Here is a 23,020-nt window from a genome sequence, read left to right as displayed (position 1 = left end):
TCTGAAACCATTTAGCATTCACTCCTACTTGGATGTGTGGCAAGAGTAATGTTGTGAATACTGTTGATGTGAGGCTAAACAGCCTGTGTTCATATGGGATTGCATGGAATGCTTCTTCTGATTTGGCAGAACAGTAATTCTCTCTCTTCATCTGGGATACCAGTTCCACAGATCTCCTCTTCCTTAGATGAGCATCGGCTTTCGGGAAACTGTCAATACTCAAGTCACTTTTTGGGATCACTAGTGCGGGAACGTGGACGTTCACTAGTGTGCATATGCCTCCTCAATTTTCCAGTAGTCTTATATATGCCTTGGATCCACACGCCCAGTAATGGTCCATTGTAACTTCGGTCCATTGCGTCATTCCTGGGGCTTCAAAGATTCGTCCCCAGTTTTGATTCCCTCCCATTTTCCTAGTGCCATTGTTTCTGAAGCATAGTTCCAGGCTTTCCAGTGGTACTATTTGCAAGGGTCCTCCTCTGTCTTCGACCCATGTCAGTAGCTTTACCAATGTCGGCCATAGAGGTTTGCATAACCTCTGTGAGTTCTCTATTGCTTCTTGGCAGGCTCCAAGGACCATCCAAGCTCGGCAGATTACTACTACTTCTTCCCATCCATTTGGAGAAGCCACTGTTCCCCAAATCTGCATCTGGCCTCTGTTCTTCCAGATTTGGGCCTCTTCTGCAGTTTTTCCTTGGACGTTCAGTCTCTGGTTTATTTCCCATCTCGTTCCTGATCCTTTAACTTCAGGGTTCTCATATCTGATCATGTGATTCCTGTTATGTGCTCTGTTTCTTGTTGTAATGTCCTGGACGTAGCCATCTTCATCAGGGTAATCCTTTTCAGTGGCCCATATCAATGAGGCGTCTCTCCCCATAAATTGTCCTCTGGTGTTGCACATTGCTACGTGTGACATACAGTGTGCTGTAGGGACATCAATTTCTACAGCCACAAAGATCTTGGATTTTCCCATGCTGTATGGTAGAAGTGCACAGACGAAGCATTCTCCTTCTGATTGCCTTCTTCCCACTTTCTTCATGTGTTGGTACCAAATATTGTTTCCTAGGTGTGCTGTGCTGTCCAGGTAATAATTCAGTTGATTGTCATCTTCATGTGAACTTCTCTTGATTCTCAGTGTCCTTCTGTAGTTCGCTATAACTATATCTTTAAATGTATCAGTGCTGCTCTTCCACTCTGGGGGTTTTTCTGGCATGCTTTTCGGTGTAGCAGGTTTCATTGTCTGTATTGCTGTGGTAGGAGAAGGTCTTGCGTTTCTTTTCCACTCTTTTTGTAATCTTTCATAGATCTCCTTTAACCACCATTGGTTTACCATCTGCCCAACGAGTGGCTGTGTCGTGGGCCTGGTGCTTGTTCCTTGCGTTGGAACTGGTGTGCTTGTTATTACAGTCTCTGTAATTTTATTTTCTAGCTCCTCGTGTAGTTTCTTGGCTCTAACTATAAATGGGAATACATGATCTATTAGTAATTTTGTTTTTCCTGTGAATTCTCTTGTGGCTGCTTCAGTCCTTTTGAGTGCCTTTGTTATATCTTCTTTAGTTGGACTTTTGCTTGCATCCTCTTGGTTACTTCCACTATTTTCTGGGACTGGTTGTTTGGTAGGCAGTCTTGCACCCTCTGTTGCTTTTGTTCGAGGTTCTGTAGCCATTGACACTTGCCCTGGTTTGTGTGCATCCTGTGTGTGGGTGCGTGCAGTGGTCAGTGCTACGTTTTCATTCATTCCGTGCTGACCCTGTCTCCAGCTTTTCTCTTCATTCGTTACCTCAAGTGTGTATGTATTACTGCTAATTACATTAAATTTTAGCTCGTTTGCTTTACCATCAGGTTTTCTTGGAACTGGAATAACAATATAGGGCCTGGGTGCTTTCGTGGGACTTATGTGTATGTTATCTGGTGGGTGCACCAATGAAGAAAGCAGTTCTGATAGTCAATGACAGGAAAACAATGATAATTACTATGCATATACACATTATCGATCTATAAGACAGCTGGCAGCATTTCCTACTAGGGAAGTGGGGACACCCCTCTGTCGGCGGTAGGACCAAGTTGCTGCTTTGGGCCCCCATTTCGAACATGATTCTATTGTCAGTGTTAATTTCTTTTCACTTACTCCGGCCTTGTTTCTAGAAATTTTATTGTAAAGTGTCAAGTGCTTCTCAAGTGTCCCCCCTCTTTTGGGTGACAACGGTAGTCTCTGGTCATGGGATACAGTTCCCTTGCTAGACTATGGAAAAAAGGTTAGACTAGTGTCTCTGATAAGTCACATTCATTATGCATATTGAAACTAGGCAAGTTCCCAGTGTATCCCCCGAATCTGCTTAGGTCCTGACAACATGCTGTAATCTGTTCAATGCGAAGGAATGAAAAGATGGTACTACTAAAAAATCACACAAAAATAAAAATATCATAAAAATTTAAAGTAAAAATAAAAATAAAAATAAAATAAAAATAAAAATAAAAATAAACATAAAAATAGAACACACAAGACAAAGTTCTCATCTCTGCGCTTCTCGATCTGTCCCTTGGCGGAAAGATAAAGTACTGTCTCTCTGTCTCCTGGATCTGTCCAACGGCGGAAAGATGAAGAATGGTGTCTCTGACTCCTGGATCTGTCCCACAGCGGAACTTCTCACTGGAATCTCCTCAGGTACATCTCGCTGGAAGTTAGATAGCTCCACCTGGAGCATGATTCCGTGGAGGAGTGTGCCCATATGTGCTACATTGGCTGGATCTCTAATGAAGGTGATGACGTCAACATCGGCAGGTCTCCCCACAATTTCTGGAAAGTCAGTGACTAAACAAAATAGCACGTTGTGTGCCAACTGGCTGTCTTCTGAGGACAGGGACATTGTCCTTCTTTTGCTGGGCTCTGGATCACAGGTCTTTTTGTTGACGTGGACAGTATCTGCACTTTCCTGCTGCGTGGATTGCCACTAAATAATTGAGCTTAGCCCACAGCTGGTTCAATTGTTCACTGTTTCTTGGATCTCTGACAAATGTGTGTGTGTCCGTAGTTCTGCCGAAAAGTGCTGGGCACTTCTCGATTATGCGAAAGAAGAGTGTAAAAGTGAGTTCATCAATAGTTGCCTGTGGTGGAAGCATTTGTGTCCTTATTCACCGTACTCAGGCAACTCGGCGAAGGCTTCCGCGAGGACAGTCAGTAGTTGCCGTATTACCTTCCTGTTAGCAGGATCTTGAATGAAGTCTGGGATACTGGTGTCTCTCCCTACAAGTGACGGATATGTCTCTAATACTAATCAAAAGCAGGACAGCACATCCCTTGTGATATTTTTGCTGGGGGATACCATAACTTCTGAAAACCAAAGTCTTAGTGTGGGCTGCTTCAGGATACTGTTGTTACGCTTTCAGAGAAAAAGTCTTGTCTGTAGTCTATCAGAGTCTTGGTTTTTCATAATGCTTAAATGACTTGATTCAAAAGTTTGTTGTGGCTTAGATGCGCTTTTCTCTTCTTTACCCTGCAATTGTGATGCACAGATTGTCCATATTATTGTCTTTTATCACCTTTTTATGCTTGGAGGGAATGTCTAGTTACCAGCCACAATTTTTTCAAAACCAGAGTTCCTTTGTCTTGGCTTTGTTGCTCATGCGTCCTTCTTCCTCGTCATGGATCTTGTCTGCACATGCTGAGGTTCTTCCCCGTTGTCTGTGTTTTCTTCGTGGTGAAGTGCAGCTTGAGGGATTTCTCTGATGTAGGGTTTAATGTCATTTAGGAAACTCCAAGCCCTCCTGCCCTGCAACTTGACGGCAGACGGTGTGCAGTCCTCTACGATGAAAGGGCCATTGAATCTTGGCTCATCCCACCTTTTCCTCATATGGTTCCTCATTAATACTGCATCACCAGGGAAGACGAGGGGCGCACATAGATTTTGAACTGCGTCTGTTTCAGCACCTCCTGTTGTGTTTTGTGCTGTGCTGCACCCTTTTTGCCATCGCTGCAGTTGGCCTGAAATGACAGAGAGGCTTGATGTCATGCTGTTCAAATACTCCTGCATTTCGGTCTCCAAGACCTCTCTAGTTGGCTGAGCATCACATCTAGCTCTATCTCGGGGGGTCCTCATTCTCCTGCCCGTGCGGCGTAAGATGATGGTCGGAGCCTGGCTGGTGCCGAAGTGCATACAATGCCAGTGGTAGACAGTGCAACCATCCCTTTTTCAGAGTGAGTTTCAACTTGGCTATCCGCTCCTTTAACAAGCCGTTGAGCCCCTCACATATACCATTACCCTCAGGATGATACGCCGACGAGAACTTGTGCTTCATACCAAGCAACAAGCTGATCTGCTCAAATACTGCATTTACAAAGTGAGCCCCATTATCTGACTTAATTACCTTGCACACGCCCCATCTAGTGAACACTTCCCTCACCAGGAACTTTGCAGCACAGGTTGAGTCTGAGTGTGTACAGGGACCTGCTTCTATCCATCTAGAGAATGGACACACCACCACAATTAAGTACCTGTACCCGTTGCACACTTGAATCATGTCGACATAATCGATATGTAAGTGCTGAAAAGGCCCATTAGGCCAGGGGATGACTCCTCTCACTACTTTAAATGTGTGCCCAGTGGTGAATTGCTGGCAGATTATGCAATTCACCATAAAGAACGCAACATGCTCTGCTAAATTTGGTGTAAACCAGTCTACTGCGAGCGTTGCAGCAAGATTTTCTTTTGACATGTGCAAAGGGCAAAGGGTAGTGTAATTGCTCCAATGCTATCTTTAGTAGGGCTACAGGCATTACTGGTTTACCAGTGCTGTCTTGCCGCCATAATCCGTCAGAGGGGTTTAAAGAACACTCTCGATGCTTCCAGAGATTCTTCTCTTCCTGAGGTGCCTCCCCTTGGAACTTCATTACTTGTGTCTGCCCCCTATTGCTATAGGCCTCTGGTGTTGCTTGTGCTACCATCATGTGCTCATGGGTGCGTGCCACCTCCACGTCCATGATTGTTTCACTCTTGGATGCCATACGACTGGCTTCCGTGTCCGCTTCATGGTTTCCACGTGACATGTAATCCGTCCCTTTGGTGTGGGCGGCACATTTCACGACCGCTATGCCCACTAGGAGCTGTTGTGCTTTTATCAGCCTGTCCAATAAGGCTGCATGTTGCACTGGCATGCCATCCGCTCGGAGGGAGCCCCTCCTTTTCCAGCGTGCTAAGCCTGCATGCACGGTTGTCGTTACATTGGCGGAGTCACTGTACACCATTACTTCCTGGTCTGCATGATTCTCAATGGCGAGTATCAACGTCAATAGTTCTGCAGCTTGTGCTGAATAGTGAGATGGGATTTGTGCACTGACGAATACCTGAAACTCTCCATTCGTTAGGTGTTTTACCACAGCCACGCCTGTGTATCTTTGTCCATCCTCTTGGTCGATTCTTGATGAACATGATCTCACCACCTGCCAGGGCATTTTCCTTTAACCTGTGGATTTCATCATAGAATTCCTCATAGTTTGCACAGTCGTGTATAGCTTCTCCCTCTGTGACTGGCTCAGCTATGACCGTAGCTGGGTTTACAGTTTTACATCAAACTATTTTGATCGATGGGTTAGAGATAATCACCTCGTAGGCAGACGCTCTCTGCAATGTTAGTGTACCCTTTGGCTTCTCTAGTATGGCGAATAATGAGCGCTCAATGTATAACGTCATAGAGCATCCCATTACAATGGATGATGCCTTCTCTATGGCGAACGTGGTGGCAGCTAAATTTTGTTTGCATGGGAAGTGGCCTCTCATAACCGGGTCTAGACTTCCACTGTAATACGCTAAGGGCTTATACCCCAGCGAGGTTCGCTGAGCGAGTACTGCCGTCATAACATTGCCATCTGTATGTGAAAACAAGTAGAATTCCTCTGCATAATTAGGAATCCCAAGAACTGGGGCCTTACAAATCGCCCCCTTGAGTTCTGCAAACCCCTTCTCCATTGCCTCGGTCCATTCAATTTTTTCCTTTGTCGCCTGGGCCTTCTTTAGGGCCTGGAGCAAGGGCTTGGTATACGAGCTGTAATCAAAGACCCATGCTCTGACATAGTTGCACAGGCCTAGGAAGCTTTGCATTTGCTTTATCATGAGCGGCTTAGCCGTGTTCATGATAGCTTCAGCCCTTTCTGGGGTTACCTTTTTTCCCTCGTGTGAGATTAGATGGCCTATGTACATCACCTCTTGTTGACAGTATTTTAACTTTTCCTTGTCAACCTTATATCCCTTCTCAGCCAGTATAGTCAGTAGCTGGATAGAGTTGCGCCTGCATCGCTCTTCAGTGGTGCTGCAGATCAGAATGTCATCTACATAGTGCAAAACAATACTATCTACCGCAATATTGCTCAGGTCCATTTGCAGGACTCTATTGAAAATGGACGGAGACTCACAATGTCTGAAGGTGAATGACGTCAGATCTTGCAAGTCACAGTGCAATGGGATTGAGAAAAAAGCATTTTTCAAGTCAATCGTGAAAGATTTTGCCTCACTGGGTATGTTGCATAGGATTGTAGATGGATTAGGGATTAGAGGGAACTCGGCTTCGAATATGTCGTTTAATGCTCTCAAATCTTAGATTAAATGCCAAGACCCTCCCTTTGATTTCTTGACGGGGTAAATCACTGTGTTACAGGGTGATTCTGACGTCACTAGGATGCCCTGCTCCATCATGGCGGAAATTGTCTTTGCGTTCCCTTCACCCGCTTCTCTGGACATGGGATATTGTTGTGCTTTTGGTAAAATTGCTCCTGGTTTCAGTTTAATTTTCACTTCTCCTGCCCCTTTCAGGGGGCCTGCGTCATAGGGCCCTGTAGTACATACTGTGACATGTACTTGGGCCATGTCATCATCAAAGTATTCTGGAAGTATCAGTGCCAACATCATTCTCTGTGGTACCTCTCGTTTCATCATTTTGACCCAAAATATGAGACTCACTTCCACCCTCGTCTCTTCTAGGTCAGGGTGTTCTTCGAACATATCATCATCAGTGACGTCAGTCACTCAATACCCTTCTTCAATGGCGATAACCGCGCACCATTGTCTGCCTTCATCATCATACCCTTCAACCAGTGCTACTTTCCCTCTCACTGCAGCTGTTTGTATCATTAAGGGAAATACTTGTCCCTGTTCTTCATGCATGGGTATTCTTGGTCTGAATAGGAACTCATCAGGGGTTCTCATAGTTCTATCTGTGAGGCCTGGCAATCCCGCGATGAGCACACGCACACCATATGCGAAGACTTCTGGCTCTAACGGTATAGCTCTCATGGCCATGTGTCCGGAGTATGCTCTGATTACTTCGCACACGTTTGAATAATGCATTCCTGGAGAGGAGCATACTATGCCATCCTCCGTAAACGAAATTGTCATATTCAACTTTGTCATTAAGTCCCGACCCAAAGTTTTTACTGGGGTCTGGCGTGAATATAATAAGGGTACATCCATCTCACAATCCCCTACAGAGACTGGGAGATTGTCCGTAAAGGGAACTCTACTGTGAGCTCCTGTGAAACTCTGAGTATCTATGGCCTGGCCGGACAAGGAAAACTTACCTTCTCGTATGCAAGAACGTGTTGCACCCGTGTCAACTACGAAGGAATATTCTTTCCCCCTATGACGACATTCACCCTTGGTTCCCTGTTAGGGTCTGGTGTCACTGATAAGATAGAGCACATCAGAGGTCCCTGTGAGCTGTCCTATTGTATATATAAGTTTTGTCCACTGTACACTTGTGGATTTCCACCATTTCCAGGGTTGACTCCCCCTCCGGAGTTAGTTGCCTGTGGTATTTGCGGTGGTGCTAGTTGGGTTTGCCCTTGTGGCGTGTTCCCCATGTTCGGGGGTTGAACCCCTTGCTACGCACTTTGCTGCGAGCCTGACGCTTGCAGCTGCACTGTGTGATTCTGTGCACCGCCTTGTTGTGGGACGACTGGCTGATTCACCCTGCCTGTTCCCATTCCTTGGCCATTTTGCCACATGCCTTGGATTCTGCATGCGCGCCACGTGTCCTGTCATTCCACACAGCCAACACACTGGCGGTGGTCGGGCCATCTGTCCATTTAGTGTACCTGGACTGCCCATCTGCGCATTTTGAAAGCCACCTTGATTATTCTGAAAACCTCCCTGATTACTTTGAAACCCTCCCTGATTACTCTGCCAGCCTCTTCCTCTAAATCCCCTTCCCCTCGGGTAAAATCCTGCGCTACCCAGGTTATTCTGCGACGGGTTAGTCGCTTGTTGTGCGCTTGGTTCAGCTGGGCTTGTCAAAATGGCTCCCTCGAGTGCATACTTTGAGAGTTTCTTTTGCATCAGCTTCGCTTCCTCACCCTTACAAGTTGCCTCCTTTTTACGGTTCTTTTCTTGCAACAATCTACAGTAATGTGCAATTGTCAACTGTATTTCGGCCCATGGTTTAGCTTCTACACCTACCAATTTCTTGAGCTGTTTTTACACCGGTTCAGGCAACCCTTGACACAATATATGGTAGACTACAGGGATAAATTTCGTCCAAGATTCATGCGTTTCGAGCACCCATGCGTCTTGAAAATTCTGGATATAAATCAACGGATCTTCTGACTCTTTCATTTTTCGAGTCATTATACCACCCATATTGGAAGTGTCTGGGTACAGTACTCTTAGCGCTTTCCACACTGCTGCCCTACAATTATTAAATGGCGCTCCGTCATGGGTAGTGTTAATTATGGTTACCCCAGGGTAACCAGCTCGTTTCCATACATCGTCTGCCCTTTCACCAAGTATGGCAATCAAGAGCCCCTTAATGTCTCCTATAGCTAAGGTGACACCCCCTGTCATTTTTCTAACTCATTTATCCACTTCCCGGCTCCCGAAGTCAACATTGGAAGCTTGTTTTTCAGGTTCTCTCGGTCCATGTGTGGCCATGGAATATATTGTGGTCTTGCTCCCCTTTTTTCTAGCAGTGGGAATTGGAATGCGCAGCCTTCCTTCTCTTTCCCCATAGCTCTCCTATCAATTGCCTCGGTAACATTCCCACATCGCCGTCTACCTGGCAGTGTCCTCAGTCGGTCTACATAGGCAGGTATTGACACCCCCCTCTGACCGTGGGGAGTTCCCTCATGTTGGCCAGGCTGCGCGGCAGACTTCAATGCCCTAAGTGCGGACTCGCTGGCGTCTGACCATCGTACCCCGTGGTCCCTTGGGAGCCGCTTTTCACGCCGTCTCCGTACTTCGTGTGCCTCATCCTCCGTCTCCTCATCAGAGTCGGACGCTGATTGTTCCCAGTTCATGCAACTCCTTGCATCTTCTTCGTTCTTACTAATCTCCAGCCTATTGTAGGGGAGGACAGGCCTTAAAGGCCCCCCTCTCCTGCATTATTCTCCCCAGGTGAGGACCATGGCTCGCCGGGCGTCCCCTCATGCCACCCGGGCCCAGGTGGAGGAGGGCTTGCCCGCCGATGACATTGCCCCCACATATCCATCATACACACACACTAACGTTTAGACAAGCCTAGAAGCCTTCTTGCCCAGCAAAGATGGCGTGAGTTCAGCGCGCTGCAGCGCGGCCCCCACCTTTGGAGGGCTTTCCAAGTACCCATGCCACAGTAGCCCTGGTAGATCCGCTGCGAGCGCGTTCCCATGAGAAAGTCGGGTATGAGCTAGACCCGAGATGCCAACACTGTAACATTTTATCGTTCACAATGTAATACTGTACCCCGCATGACCTGGTCCGCGAGGCCGGGGCCACGGGGAAAAAAGCTGAAGCATCACTATCTGAAGGACGTAGAAAATAATTCAAGTATTGGCATTAACGAACTACCTCTGTTTAAACAGATTCTGTAAACTGTGAATAAACCATAAAGATGTAACGTTATATGATATCACCCCAGGTCTGGACTAGTGCTGCTATAACCACAGAGAAAGATGTCGACCAAACGTATAACCTTCAACTGTATAAGTGTTCTTTCAATTTTATGTAGAAACCTGAACTCGTATATGTTTTCTTAATCCCCCAAAGCGGCGAGTATCAATCTCTGTAGGCCATAACCTAGAACTACCTCATGTAACGTCTAATGTACATAAAATAATCAAACTCTGTAGTAAATGTAATGTTAGGTAACGAAAAGGTACTCAGGCCGAATATATTAACAAAATGTTTAATGACCTCGTAGTATACATGTATGATATAATAGTTTAAAGAAGACGAATGATATAAAAGTTTTTGTATTCAAAATTAGACAACACACGAGGAAGATACCTTTTGTGAATACATGCAAGGCCATTCTCCCTCCTATCCTACGAAGCCTGCCAAGTAGAAAAAAAAGCTAAGGCCTGTGCCGTGCTCCCCCACCTCCCCCGACCAAGCTGGAACTGCTTCAGATAGTCAGAGGCCCCAACACAGCATCCAAGGCCACCGGCCGCCACCTGCGTTATTTACAGCACGGTAATAAACTCATGTTTGAATCCACTGATCTACCAGCACCCTCTCGTAAATCCCACCATCCCCCAGACCACCTCAAGAAGCCTGACCCCGCACAAGGATCCCCTGACAATGGGACGAGACACAGAGCCCCCTTCAGAGTAGCTTCTGACGTAATGATAAAACATGTACCACCCGGCACAAGCCCTCCAGAGCCTAGCCCCTCGACCTGAAATACCAAACGTCAGAAGATCGGTAAATCCAACAGACGACCACCAGACCCCTCACAAGGTGCATTCCTCCTGTGTTGTATTGATTGAAAGATTTACTGTAGAAGTTAGATATGGACTTTTAAGTAACTGCAATGTGCATGATCTAGGGCACCTAAGTCAGGGAGGGCATTCATCTTTGTCACAGGCTGCCCCAGCGTACCAACACCGCCCGGATGACCTCGAGCTGGCCTGCCAGGCCCAACCCAACCCACGAGGCTGACCAGTGACGACATCTCATCCGGACCAACCAAGCTGCAGCAACACCTATAGCTAGTCGACGCCACCCAATCCCAATTAACTTGTGCCCCCTATAGTGTGTAGGTTCTGATGACGTTTTTTGTATTAGAAATACGCCTGCCTTTGCGATTGTCAGGCAGAGCGCTCTCGGAGGATGCAGAGTTCTTTGCATGCCATATTCTTTGGATAAACTCCCACTTACGCTCACCCGCACTCTGTCTTGGCCTTATTCCCATCACGGGATTGTCCATTATTGTCTCCTATTGCGGGGAGGATCGTGCTAACTTGGGGGCGCTTCCACTCAGTGGTGACCCCGATAGCGTGATATTTCCAAATGTATTTTTCCTGAACTCCTTTTAACGACCCCCTTTTGGCACGAGAATCTCCGGTCAGAAAGGGAAACGCACGGTGGGCCGGCTCCGGGAAGCTACCCGCCAACGGCGACCGGTACGCTTAGAAGTGCGCACTCAAACTAGATGGGGTATGGGATCCCGGTTGCAAAATCCCCTTTGAGTACCGCTCGCCGGAGCCGGGGCTGACTGTTGAGCAGAAAGGCAGCACCGCCTGGACGGACCCAGTTTCGGAGACTATCGGTTCAAGACGGGCACGTGAGTACCGAGTGCGAGCGATCATAAAGGGGGAGGGAGGGGAACTTGGGAATAGGAGAACGTGGGCAGGTAGGGGAGAGAATTACGGGTGTCTACTAAAGACAGGTCTTAAAACTTTCTTTATCTTTTCTTTGCATATGGCCATTAGGAATAAGAAGTAAGTGAAGAGGTAGAAGTGACGGAAACCTAGCTCCGAGAGGGGGTGGAAGGCGGCGCCGCATAGTACTATCTAAACTAGTACTGGGAATATATGAAGAAGTAAAAAATAAGTTATTGGTGTCTGGCAAAGGGAGACACTTAGGATACTTTTAGTGATTGCTACTCTTTCTATCTCTTTTTTCCAGTCCACGGGGCAAGGGGTGAACGCGAAAAGGGTATAAGGTAAACATACTTGTAGAAGAACTATACAATAGGGAGCACTCTTTTAGGAGTGGAATTAAGTAGTGACACGTACAGACGTGATCACAGTAGCCTAAGCAGAAAGTAGGGACAGCTGGCCAGGGAGGAAAGGGAGGAAAAAAGAAGAGGTGTGAGTGGAAAAGTATTGTGAGGGGTGCGCGCAACGTGTGAGTAGTGGAGAGGAATGGTTGACCGCAAGGGGGTGCTAGAGAGTGTTGACCATAACTAGTAGTTGATTGGTTATAAGTGAAACCACATTAGAGTGTATGGGAATGGGAAGGAGAGGAGTTGTGGTGAATAAGAAAGGATTTGTGCAGTGAATAACTTCGGGCGATATCGTTGAGACGTCCGCTCTTGTCTGTGCCATAAAGATATAGATACATATATCTACACCTAACTAAAAGTAAAGGAGGTGAACACGGTCGTTGCTAGTGATTTAGAATATGGGGGCAGAAACCCCCTTGGCGCATATTTGTAAGAGCTTACCGGGGTACGCGGAACGAATAAATAAATATCACGATCTATGGGTAACTGAATTGAAAGGGGAGGGATTGCCCCAGATTTGGCCCGAGGGGGGATCTTTCGACAAAAGCATTCTTGATATGGTACGAACATGCATTCGCCTCAAATACAAGGGAAAAAAATGGCAAAACAGGAAGGAGATATTAGACCTCTGGAGATTGTTTGAGGAAGTACCCCCACCCAAAGATCCGGCACCAAATACCGATCTGCCGCCCACAACAGATAACCCACTCCTGATTCCAAGAGGGGAAAAGGACCAGTTAAATACTGAACAACCTACGGAGGTGATTAGCTTGTACCCAATATTGCACAAACCAGCCCCCGCAACAGGATACAGCGACCCTGCTTATGTGCCTCCCCCCACAACTGTTACACCACAAAGGCCAACAGCCCCCCCGCCATACGAAAGCACGAGAGGGCGCGCCCAGGGAAGCACACAGAGAGTGGATATAGAAAAGCTAACGAGTGACTTAGAGTCGAGGCTTTTTGTGGCAAGGGATGAACTCTCAAGAATAAAAGACATATGTGAGCGCACAGCGTGCGCCCCCACACAATCAGGACGCACGTCTAGAGCGTCAAGCGAAAGTAGACAAATTGAGGAAGGATGGAAAAAGGGAGAAATACTGTTCAGAATTGAGGAAGAGCCGACACGAATAATAGAGGTAGGAGCATCAGAAGGGAGCATTGGTGATGTCTCACGAGAGAGAGGGATCAGAGAGGACTTGTTATGTGATGTCAGAGGAGGGATGGATGAGAGTGATAGGTTGAGTATGGCAGTAGGAGGGGAAAGCGAGGAGGTAGATGGTGCATGCTCGCTAGGGACTATAGATGATGAATGGATGGGACGACTAAGAAATAGAGTGGGGAAGATGGCGTCATTGGAGTCAGTAGCGACTAAGGTAGGGGAGGGTGCAACTGCAAAAGGGAAGTTACAACTTCCGTTGATACACAGAGGGGGGGGGAGACCAAACTATATACCGTGGGCCCAGATGGACAAGGCTAATTTAATGAAATTATTGCCCCCGTTGTCAGGAGGGGCGAGCAAGTGGATATATGCCTTTGAGAAACATACCGCCGGCATACCGTTGGCAGTAGGAGATATAAAAAGCCTACTAGTATCCGCAGTAGGAGATCAAGCGGACAGAGTATGGGCTAAGGCTGGTTTCCCCGGCGTGGCGTTGAATTGTGATCGCCATGACGGGGCTTCTTTTAATACAGTGCGAGCAAGGGTGTGGGACGCGCTGCGGGAGACGTTCCCAGATACACCTGATTTACAGTCAGTAATGCAATGTACAATGAATGACGGGGAGGATGCTATGGATTACATTCTCCGGGTGCAGGAGATGTGGAGAGCGGAAACGGGCACGCCCTGGCATCAGTCAACGTCTCTGTTTTACTTTATCATCAAGAGAGGGCTCCCAAAAGAGGTGCAGAAGGCACTCGACAAGATCGCAGGTGTTGAGGCGAAGGGGTGGCCGGAGATCCAAAGCATAATAGTGCACCATTGCAAAAGAATAAAAGAAAGAGAGAGGGAAGTAGCACAGAAAAGGTTGGCAGACGAAGCGAAGTTGGTACAGTCAAAGTTAGTGAAGGTTGCAGCAGCGGTAGCCGGACTCCCACTCATGAGGGAGGGAGATGAAGGAGAGGAGGGGCAGATAGCAATACAAGGGAGAATAGCAGCTAATTGGGCCGGACAAGGCCAGCGACAGTGGAACGAACAAGAGCAGAACGGAGGTCTCGCGTGGCAAGAGTGGGCCCCAAGAGGGGGAAGAGGTGGGTACAGGGGCCGAAGAGGAGGACAAGGGTATGGAGGAATGGGAGGAAATGGGTGGCAGGGTCCCAGAGGTCCACAGGGGAGCTGCTGGAATTGTGGGAGATGGGGGCATTACTCAAGAGAGTGCAGGAGCAGACAAAACAACGGGTTCCAGGAGACAGAGCAGTACGGTCACCCCCACCGAGGAAGCCCTTACGGCCTCCCCATGGGACAATACCAACAACCAGAAAATGCAGGACAAAGAAGTAACGCACAACTACACGGACATCAGTACAGAACACAAAACCACCCACAGAATAATGACAATATGCAATACACGCCAGGTAACACTTTCGCCACAGTAGCTAATGGAGCGCCTGCCCCCGCACCTTATAGCGAGGTGTCAGTAGTTTCGGGGAACATTTTTGATCAAGGGGGGGCAATGAGACACCCCGCATAGGACAGCCCACAGAGAACACTTGCGTGTCCAGTACTATCTACGACCCACAATGCATCAGAGGAACCATTGATAGGAGCGCAGATAGGAGACAAGCAATTCATATTCATGGTGGATTCGGGAGCGGAGAAATCATGTATTAGAGAGGGCCGGTTCCCGTTATCTAATAGAACGTTAGAGACGCAGGGGTTCTCTGGGGCTGTAATTGAAGTTCCTTACACAGAGGCATTGGACGTGACAGTGGGGGGTAAAACAGTGAAAGCACCCTTACTATACTATGAACACTCTCCCATTAATTTGCTGGGGAGGGATCTCTTAAGTAAACTAAATATGACAATATCATTCACAGAAAGCGGTATCGTATGTTCAACACCAGGCATATGTCCCCTCCGCATACTAGCAGTAATACACGGCCACACAATAATGCAAGAGATCAGAGGGTTACCAAGAAACGAGGAGATGTTTGTTGAGGGCATGAGAACATTGGCTCTCATAGTACCAGAATTAAAAAGGACGGATTGGAGGATCCCAGCCGAATTCCTTTTTCGACCCATAGTGAGCCCTGACACTGCTCCCGGGTCAGTGCTATCATTGGATTTACACGCAGTACACGTGTCGGCAAACAGAATATGTGTGATTGGCGTTGACATGGAAGGATGTGAGTGGCGCACAGTACTGTGTACAAATGCAAATATCCCACTGCGGGAGCTATCGGACGAGGAGCTATTTTTTGACACTGAAACAGATGGCGAAATAGTGATGGAACTAGCAATGCCGTGCGACATTGTAGTTACAGCCAGAAAAACTAAAGTTGAATTAATGGCAGAAGTAGGAGCACCACATACATTTTTTAATGATGACATGAGGTTAGTACCCACTAACATATGGACAAATGGCCCCCACGATGTGGGGTTACTACATGGGGTTCAGCCTGTGGTAATAAAACTGAAACAGGGAGCAATTCTACCCCGGGTAAAACAGTATCCATTGTCACGCGAAGCAGAAGAAGGGATTAAAGAGACACTAGATGCACTATTAGCACAAGGAATAATAGTGCCCTCAAACTCCCCATGTAACACATGCATTTACCCGATTAAAAAGGCGAAGGGAGGTTCCTGGAGGATGATACAAGATTTACGCCCACTTAATGATGTGATTCAGAAAGAGTTCCCTCTAGTGCCGAACCCGGCGACAATACTATGCAATATTCCAAAAACAGCGTCCCACTTCACGGTCATTGACTTGAAAAATGCATTCTTCTCGATTCCCTTAGCAGAAGAGAGCAGGTACTTAACAGCATTTACACTAGGCGGGAGGAGGTTCGAACATTGCAGGCTACCACAAGGATATTGCGAGAGCCCAAGCATTTTCAACAGGATACTACATGAGGATTTGGGGAATTTGCCTATAGAAAGCACAGTGATTCAGTACGTGGATGATTTATTGGTTTGTGCACAAACTGAGGAGGAGTGTAGAAAGGACTCAATAACACTCCTGACATTATTGGCCAATAAAGGGTACAAGGTGGACAAGGAAAAGTTACAATACTGTTTGACAGAGGTCCTATACCTGGGACAGCTGATATCAAAGGATGGCAAGCGGATTATACCAGACAGGGCACTGGCGATTAGAGCAGTTGGGGAGCCCAAAACAGTAAAAGAGATGCAGAAATTCCTGGGTATGTGCAACTATTGCCGTGCATGGATATTGGATTATGCAGCATATACAAAGCCCTTATTGCAGGCACTGAAAGAGGCCCAGCAGGTAAACAAACACATAGAATGGACGGAAGAAATGAACACATCATTTAACTCACTGAAGGAGCTGATATCAAGCGCCCCAGTACTGGCGAATCCAGATTATGGGCGCGAATTCTTCTTATTTTCACACTGCAAAGGAACACTGATGACAGCTGTACTGACACAAAAGACATCGTTAGGGCACAAGCCACTGGCTTACTATAGTGGCACCCTAGACGCAGTAATGCAAGGGCATTTCGCGTGCGAGCAATCCCTAGCTGCAGCTGCGTTCGCTATTGAAAAAAGTGCCACAATAGTAATGGGCGGTCCTGTGACACTATTTGTGGAACACTCACTGTTTGCAATATTAGAGCGATCAAAGAGCACATTGACAACACAGCGCGCCACAGCATATGAAATAATATTGTCCAGCGCAAACATCCATATAGTGAGATGTAAAACAGTGAACCCCGCCACATTCATCACAGAGGCTTGCACCATAGAAGACATGCAGAACCACAACTGCGCAACACACACAGGTGACGAAGATCAGGGCCAGGTGGTTTTTGAGAATGCCCTGAACGAGGGAGAGGTGTATTTTGTGGACGGGTCAGCCTCAATAGACATGGAGACAGGAGAAAAACATGTGGGTATGGCAGTGGTACGATTAGAGGAAGATGAATACGAAACACTAGTGCAACACCGCCTCCCATCACACTATTCAGCCCAAGCAGCAGAACTAATAGCGCTAATAGAAGCATTGCATGCCGCCAAGGGGTGCGCAGTGACAATATATACAGACTCAGCATACATGACAACCACAGTACACGGCGGCCTGGCACGGTGGGGGCGGAGAGGGTTTCGACGAGCAGATGGGACACCGGTTCAGCATGCAGAATTACTGAAAGAACTGATTGAGGCCCTGCAAGACCCCACGGCAGTGGCCATCGTAAAATGTCAAGCCCACACCACAAATACAGATTTCATATCTTTGGGGAACGCGGCAGCAGACGCCGCTGCCAAAGAAGCTTCATATTTACAGAAAGGTGAAGTAGGAGAGTACCTGTTGCACCACACAGCAAGCCAAGAGGTCCCCACAGGATACAACATGATGCCCACACAAGAAATAATAGAGCTGCAAGAGGGAGCTAGTGCAGAAGAAAAATTGCTGTGGACTAAGAGGGGATGCAGCAAATCACCGACTGATTTATTATGGAGACAAGAAAGTTCAGGAAAAGCGGTGATGCCAGTAACATTGTTAGAGATAGCGTTTCAACAACTACACTTTCCCGCACATAACGCAAAACAACACATAATGGCGGAGATACAAGAAGATTGGTTTGCACCCTGCCTCCATGAACACATAACAAGGTTAGCATTGGAATGCACAACATGTCAAATTTATAACTCAGGTATGACATTGCGTACACTAAGAGGTACTATACCAAAACCAAATGGCCCATTCAGAGAGCTCCACATTGATTATGTAGACATGGGAGAGAGATGTAATGGAGCTCGCTATATGATTGTGGTTGTATGTCCATTTTCGAGGTGGGTGGAGGCAGGTCCCTGTGCGCGCCCTGATGCGAAGGGCGCTGCAAAGTTCCTAGTTCGGGAAGTTTTTCCGCGCTGGGGAATTTGCGAAGTAATTCGCTCAGACAACGGCACCCATTTTGTTAACGAACTATTTAAAGAAGTAACTACGTTATTGGGAATAAAGCACAAATTATGTTCGATTTATCATCCTCAAAGTAATGGCGTAGTGGAAAAGATGAACGGCCTGTTAAAAGGCAGATTGTCAAAATTATGTTTTTCCCTCAAAAAAACCTGGATGTACTGCCTACCTCTGGCCTTGTTCGAATTGCGCAATCAGCCAAGCAAAGACCACCATTTGTCCCCTCATGAGATCATCACGGGAAGGAGAATGAACACAACACATTCACCTCTCCGTGAACGCTCTGATGCACACAGAAGCGCAGCGATATTGGGAGAGGAGTTCACAGAGTACCTGAAAAAACTGACACGGGCAGCGCGCATAATAGCGAAGCAACTAGCCCCCCCCTCTACCAGAGAGGAGGGGAATACAACAGAATTAGTAACAATGCCTGACAACCCATTACAGCTAATGCCCGGTGACTTTATATATGTCAGGAGTTTTGTGCGAAGGTGGAATGCGCCACGTTTTCATGGCCCTTATGAGGTAGTGTTTTGCACGCCCACGGCAGTAAAGGTGAAGGGCCTAAAATACTGGGTGCATTTGACAGACGTGCGCAGAGCCTATAGCGCTGTGGGAGGTGAGGCGCAAGATGAGGCACAGACAACAGCGGACAGTGGAATTGTGCAGAATGAGTGAAGGTGATTTTCTGTATGTGCAACGATTGACAATGAATGAAACTGATGACATAGCATTTGTACAAAAAAAAAAAAAAAAAAAGAGAATATATTTTCGCTCGTTTAATTGAATGTTTTTGTTCTTCCATTTTTTGAAATTTCTATTTCGGTTGAAGAAGTTTTTTTTTATGATATAGAATGATCTAATAGTATTGATTGTAAATACCCGTGTCTGTTGAAACAAACCATTCCCCCACCCACGTCCATGTTTTATGGAAAAAAAAAAAAAAAGCTTCCAACGTTTGAAATGTTTACATGCCTGTACTTAATGGACTTTTGTATCTCAAACAGGAATTACCATGGCATCTAATGGGCAGCCTGCAACTACTAGATTTGTTAGAATTAAAGAAATGTTAATAGATAGACTTACATATTCATACGAATGCGGATTGTCAATTTGTGTTATTGCATTTTTCGTATCAATGTTTTGCCTGGTGACCTATTGGTTTATAGCGCTCATCTCTATCGAGATGACCGAGGGGGGAGGGGGGAATAACATCACTCGAGCTCCTGGAAGCAATGCAACCACAAGTGTAAATATCAAAGAAGGTGATTTTCTGGTATGGGATGGATCATACCTTCTATGGGGTTTTTACACTGAACCACCTACTGTCGCCCTGTCTGATTTAAGGGGTATACAAACAGAAATGGAAAACAACACAATGTCCATACCTGAGCTATATAACAGCCCCAATACCCTCCCCACCCCACCTGAAGAAAGCGACTTGTTGTTTATTGAGGAAGATGGGAATATTATAACTATTAAAGAACAGACGGAAACATATCAGAACTTTGACAAGGGGGGTGGGAAGGAGGAAGGGGGGCCTATTTTTTCATTTATCAAACACAGCAGACGTAGGAGAAGAGAGACAAGCAGGAGGGGGTATGATGAGTACTATGGGTTAGGTCTAGACAAAATGGAAGACCCTCGGCACCCCCACCAAGCAAATAAATGGTATGCCGATATGAGTGCCACAGCCAAACAAACAACGAATGAGAGCTGTTATGTCTGCTCACTCATTCCCCATGCATCAGGAACACCTAAAGTGTTGTTGCCCAGAGAATTGCCCATTGTAGATGCCCAGTGTCTCCTTCATCTCACGCTATGCCGAATAAAAAACACCTTCCAGGCACACGACGTCACTTTCAAGATTATACAGAATGAAAAAACGTGCTACTCAAAAGCAGCTGGAGTGGTATGTCTCAAAGAACCATTTTTTGCGATACAAGGGACACTGTTTTCCGAAAACAAATGGAAAGATGAAGAAGTACTGTGCAAAGCGGAAGCACTAAGAGGTGTCCAACCAGCCAGACTGCGATGGATGGAAGAAACATGCACACCAGTATGGAAGGAGCACATTTCCAAACTAACATGGGTAACAGCAATAGAAAAACCCTTCAAGCTACAAGGTGAGATCAAGAACGGACTATGTTTTAAGGGAGAAGGAAAAGTGGCAATGGGGACGAATAAAAACTGCAACAAAACCCTCACCATCCCAGAGATGAGAAAAGGAACAGCCGCATTGATGGACACATACTGGGTATGTGGGAACAAGGCCTACTTACACCTACCCCAGGCATGGAGCGGCAGCTGCTCGATGGCCACTCTGCACTCGGCCCTAATGGTGATTCCAGAAAGCCACGTTGACGAAAATAAAAGGATGCCAGGGAACATGCACGAGGGTGTGGTTCCTCCCACTGCAAAATCACACCTCTATGTCCTGTCCTCCGGAGAGAAGGGAGAAGAGCTGTCACGGAACAGACGGGCATCAAATTACATATCTCAAGCTTCGTCTGATTTATTGGCACAGATTCCAGACAGGTACCGGCTGTTCAGCTCTGTAGAAACATTTTTTGCCTCGCTAATTTCAAGTGTCCAAGCAAGGGCAAATGCAAAATGGCTCCAGATAACACGATGGGAACTGATTCAGTTAGCCAATGACACTGAAGAAGGGTTCAACATAATAAAAGTAGAACTGCGAGCTCTACGCCTGATGACCATGCAGAACAGGTATGTTCTGGACCTACTGACGGCAATTGACGGAGGTGTTTGCCGAAAAATAGGAAGTGCCTGCTGCACTTTCGTACCTTCTGAAGACGCGTAGAATGGTTCCTTATCCCACGTGATCGAAGCAGTACATAATTTGGGAGAGAAGATGAAGATGGAAGGTGGGGCAGAAGCCAGCACGTGGTTCGACAATATCTTCTCCTGGGTTCCCTCTTGGCTTGGAATAACAATGAAATTTCTGCTACCAGCTATGGTGTTCCTCCTCGTGGCGTTCTGCCTGTGCCAGTTGGGCCTCCGATGTTGTGCAAATACGGTCCCTAACGGCACGATGATGATGGTGACAATGGGCAACTCTAGTGGTACAATGAGGGCAACACAAGAAGTATATGTGCAGACAGGAATAGATAACACCCCCCAGTACCGGTTAGTGCCTATGTACCGTGACAAGGACATAGTTGACAAGCTATGGCATACCACTATCAAGGAGCCCCGAACTGTAGAATTAGAATGGTACACAGAGGTCTGGGTAGATTTGGAGGGAAGTGGTGACTGTATATATTTAACGTGCACACCAGACGAGTATGCTAGAAGAGGAGAGAGCTTAAGGGGGGTGTGTAGGGCATGGATGCCCATCAAGGGAACACCTGCATGGGATGACGCGATAGTGGAGGAACAAGAGTGCAGAAGGTTGGAAGACCTAAAGAATTCGTTACTTTAAGTAACGAAAGGGGGGAAATGTAGGGGAGGACAGGCCTTAAAGGCCCCCCTCTCCTGCATTATTCTCCCCAGGTGAGGACCATGGCTCGCCGGGCGTCCCCTCATGCCACCCGGGCCCAGGTGGAGGAGGGCTTGCCCGCCGATGACATTGCCCCCACATATCCATCATACACACACACTAACGTTTAGACAAGCCTAGAAGCCTTCTTGCCCAGCAAAGATGGCGTGAGTTCAGCGCGCTGCAGCGCGGCCCCCACCTTTGGAGGGCTTTCCAAGTACCCATGCCACAGTAGCCCTGGTAGATCCGCTGCGAGCGCGTTCCCATGAGAAAGTCGGGTATGAGCTAGACCCGAGATGCCAACACTGTAACATTTTATCGTTCACAATGTAATACTGTACCCCGCATGACCTGGTCCGCGAGGCCGGGGCCACGGGGAAAAAAGCTGAAGCATCACTATCTGAAGGACGTAGAAAATAATTCAAGTATTGGCATTAACCAACTACCTCTGTTTAAACAGATTCTGTAAACTGTGAATAAACCATAAAGATGTAACGTTATATGATATCACCCCAGGTCTGGACTAGTGCTGCTATAACCACAGAGAAAGATGTCGACCAAACGTATAACCTTCAACTGTATAAGTGTTCTTTCAATTTTATGTAGAAACCTGAACTCGTATATGTTTTCTTAATCCCCCAAAGCGGCGAGTATCAATCTCTGTAGGCCATAACCTAGAACTACCTCATGTAACGTCTAATGTACATAAAATAATCAAACTCTGTAGTAAATGTAATGTTAGGTAACGAAAAGGTACTCAGGCCGAATATATTAACGAAATGTTTAATGACCTCGTAGTATACATGTATGATATAATAGTTTAAAGAAGACGAATGATATAAAAGTTTTTGTATTCAAAATTAGACAACACACGAGGAAGATACCTTTTGTGAATACATGCAAGGCCATTCTCCCTCCTATCCTACGAAGCCTGCCAAGTAGAAAAAAAAGCTAAGGCCTGTGCCGTGCTCCCCCACCTCCCCCGACCAAGCTGGAACCGCTTCAGATAGTCAGAGGCCCCAACACAGCATCCAAGGCCACCGGCCGCCACCTGCGTTATTTACAGCACGGTAATAAACTCATGTTTGAATCCACTGATCTACCAGCACCCTCTCGTAAATCCCACCATCCCCCAGACCACCTCAAGAAGCCTGACCCCGCACAAGGATCCCCTGACAATGGGACGAGACACAGAGCCCCCTTCAGAGTAGCTTCTGACGTAATGATAAAACATGTACCACCCGGCACAAGCCCTCCAGAGCCTAGCCCCTCGACCTGAAATACCAAACGTCAGAAGATCGGTAAATCCAACAGACGACCACCAGACCCCTCACAAGGTGCATTCCTCCTGTGTTGTATTGATTGAAAGATTTACTGTAGAAGTTAGATATGGACTTTTAAGTAACTGCAATGTGCATGATCTAGGGCACCTAAGTCAGGGAGGGCATTC

Source organism: Ambystoma mexicanum, chromosome 6q (genome assembly GCF_040938575.1).
Source record: "Ambystoma mexicanum isolate Mex_15411 chromosome 6q, UKY_AmexF1_1, whole genome shotgun sequence".
Lineage (NCBI taxonomy): Eukaryota > Metazoa > Chordata > Amphibia > Caudata > Ambystomatidae > Ambystoma > Ambystoma mexicanum.
The sequence above is the reverse complement of the archived record's forward strand: the minus strand, read 5'-3'. Positions refer to the sequence as shown.